Here is a 3,810-nt window from a genome sequence, read left to right as displayed (position 1 = left end):
TCCAGAACTCCATTCATATGCCAGTCGCTGAAAGGATAATGGAGCCTAACCTGCTCCCACCCATATGAGTAACTGCAATAAAAACCACTCAGATTTGTTAACAAACATAATTGGATGGTGAAATAAAAATAGCTTCTTTTCACATGTCCTATTTTCAAAATGCGGGATCAATTTGTTGGAGCTAAACCTCTTTTGCTCAGTGATATCCCCCTTCCTGGACTCTTCAATGTTGCCGTAAGCATGGCTGTGTGAGTCTGCCAGTTGGTTAACTGTTTGCTTTTAATCACTGGAGTTTTTAGCGGATATCACATTGTTCATATGCCTATTTGGGTTTTAATAATTTGGAAAATGTGGGCCTTGTGTGTGGTGAGAGATTATATGCTTGGTTGGCAAGCTAGTGTTACAAATGAAGGAGAAAGGCAGCATCTGAATATGTGAACATGTGTCTGTGGGCTAATTTCTATTCATCTGCCATTCTTATCCAATTAGCAATATTTTCTCACCACTGATTCTTCTGCTTTTCACATATCCTATCATTGTTTTCTCTTTGTCTTCATTATTTAGATATGGCAAATGCCCCTCTTATTTGGTACTATCAGGACACTAATTAGTCACTAAAAGAAAGAGTAGATTAAAGCCTCTATAAGGTAATTAATTTTAGTTTAAATACATTTTGCTAAACTTTATGGACCAAAGCCATTTCTTGGAACTGGGTCTGCTGCAGGAGGTTGAGATAACCTTGCATAAATAGTGTTCACAGTGTGTTTCTTTCCTCAAAGTTGAGAGAGAAACTGAAGACAATAAAGGCATCTTTGAGGCAGTCTGAATGTAGACTACTTTGAAATCTTTATGATATTTCCCATATTTTTTTTAACAATTGTATGCACAGATTACACAGCAACTTGACGAGATTGAGTGTTTGCATAGTACTCAGTTCAGTTTTTATAGAAATAACTCTGTTTCTCCTAATAAATCTACAATTTAAATAACATTTAATTAAATCATGTCATTGAAGTACTAGGTTTATGTAAATGACCAAGGTTTGTAGCAAAGACATTTGACTGTTGGTAAGCCGAGGAAACTGCCCTAAGCTGAACCAAAGACATAAGTATCAGTAGAACTGTTTTTTGTTGTTTGCTGTTTATTATTTTTTAAAAAAAGATTTAAAAGTCAAATATACCATATTTGGAATACTATTTACAGCTCAATAAATAGTTATAAAATGAACAAAAGAAAATAACCATCACTCTGGTCAAAGAATAGAACAATATTAGAACCCCATTAGCCCAGTTTGTGTATCCTCCCCATCTCTATCCCCTTCTTCCTCACCCTAAATGATCTATATCCTAACTTCAAATGCCACACATTCTTTTCCCCTGATTTTGAACTTGACAAGCAAATCATACAGTCAGGATATTTTTTACAAAGAAAATTCAGAGATGCAAGTTAATCTGGTAAATGAGTTAAATCATGGGTGAAGGTAAAGAAAGTTGCACAGAGAGTACTCCCCAACCCAGTAAACATAAATAGTAAGTGCAAAGTAAGTAGCAATGAGTTAGCATTTTTGTGAGTAAAGGGAACTTTTTTATCCCAACCACAGTACATATTAAATTGCAGAGAAATGGCCCTTATCCTACAGTGTTGATCAGAGCTTAATAGCACTTGGCAAATTATATCAAAATATAAAAAAAATGTTCAAACCCTTAATCCAGGTATTCTACTTCTAGAAATTAATTTTAAAGAAACAATAAAATATGAGTAAACTAGAGGCCCGGTGCACGAAATTCGTGCACGGGGGCGGGGTGTCCCTCAGCCCAGCCTGCACCCTCTCCAATCTGGGACCCCTCGGGGGATGTCCACGGGCAGTCGGACATCCCTCTCACAATCCAGGACTGCTGGCTCCCAACTGCTCGCCTGCCTGCTTTCCTGATTGCCCCTAACTGCTTCTGCCTGCCAGCCTGATCACCCCCTAACCACTCCCATGCCAGCCTTATTGATGCCCAACCCCTCCCCTGCCAGCCTGTTTGCCCCCAACTTCCCTCCTCTGCCAACCTGGTCACCCCTAACTGCCCTCCCCTGCATGGTTGATCGCCTCCAACTGCCCTTCCTTGCAGGCCTGGTCCCTCTCAATTGCCCTCCCTTGCAGGCCTGGTCCCTCCCAACTGTCCTCCCCTGCTGGCCATCTTGTGGTGGCCATCTTGTGTCCACATGGGGGCAGGATCTTTGACCACATGGGGGCAGCCATCTTGTGTGTTGGAGTGATAGTCAATCTGCATATTACTCTTTTATTAGATAGGATAGAGGCCTGGTGCATGGGTAGGGGCCAGCTGGTTTGCCCTGAAGGGTGTCCCGGATCAGGGTGGGGGTTCCCTTGGGGCGTGGGACGGCCTGGGCAAGGGGCCTGTGGTGGTTTGCAGGCCAGCCACGCCCCCCGGCAACCCAAGTGGAGGCCCTGGTATCTGGAATTTAGTTATCTTCTACAATTGAAACTTTGTAGCCTGGAGCGGAGCCAAGCCTCCTGCTTGCTCCGTGGTGGCAGCCATTTCTGTTGGAATTTATGTATCTTCTATAATTGAAACTTTATAGCCTGGAGTGAAGGCCTGAGCCGGCCAGGGCTGCAGAAGCTTGGCTTCCTCCATCGCCCAGGGCAACCCTTGCCTTCTGCTCTTCCAGCTCAGTGGCCGCCGCCATTTCTGTTGGAATTTATTTACCTTCTATAACTGAAAGTTTATACCCTTGAGTGGAGGCCTGGGCCTGCCAGGGTGTGTGGAAAGCTTGGCTTCCTCCATTGCCAGGGAAACCCAAGCCTCCCTCCTGCTTTCTGTGGCTGCAGCCATCTTGGTTAGGGTTAATTTGCATACTCGCTCTGATTGGCTGGTGGGTGTGGCTGGTGGGAGTGACTTGTGGGTGTAGCGGAGTGATGGTTAATTTGCATATTACTCTTTTATTAGATAGGATTATCTTTAATATAATGTTATTTACAAAATAGAAAAATACCAAAGGATTGATAAATCATGAATTAGAAAAAAAACATGTGAACAAATACTTAAGGAAGGACCTGGGCCTGGTAAGCTTTTGTGATATATTGTGAATTAATTTTTTTTTTTTAAGTAGCTTATAAAACTGTGTGGAGGCATCGTAATAAACTGTGTTCCAAAATCTGCAATTTGGTTTTGACCTCAGCTGTAGCATTTGGAAAGTGAAATAGCTGAATTTTGACTTCAGTGTCATTTTTGGCATCCTGAATTTATCTATGATCAAAATTCATGCGATAATCTCAATTATCTATCTATATAAAAGCCTAAGTGACCAGCTGAATGGCTGACTGTTCGACTGGCCGACTGGTAGCTATGACATGCACTGACCACCGGGGGGCAGAAGCTCAATGCAGGAGCTGCCAAGCTGTAATGACTTGGGAGCTGCGGTTCTTGGGTGATGCACCTGGAACCAGAGAGGAGGGAGCCTGATTCTGGGGTGTGTCACCTGAGAACTGCCCTCTCACAATCCAGGACCCCTTGGGGGATGTCAGGAGAGCTGGTTTTGGCCCGACCCCCACAGGCCAGGCCGAGGGACCCCACTGGTGCACGAATCCATGCACTGGGCCTCTAGTATTTTATATAATTTCCCCAGGCTGAATAATGACCCCCAAAGATCCCTGGACCCTATGAACATTACCTAATATAGCAAAGGAAAGTTAGCAGCTGTGATTAAATTAAGGAGTTTGAGGTGAGAGATTATCCTAGATTACCAGGGTGGGCCTTCAATGCAGTCCTAAGCATCCTCATCAGAGGGAAGTAAAAGAGATTTGAC

This window comes from Cnephaeus nilssonii (genome assembly GCF_951640355.1).
Source record: "Cnephaeus nilssonii genome assembly, chromosome: 14".
Classification (NCBI taxonomy): Eukaryota; Metazoa; Chordata; class Mammalia; order Chiroptera; family Vespertilionidae; genus Cnephaeus; species Cnephaeus nilssonii.
Note: the sequence above shows the minus strand (reverse complement) of the source record.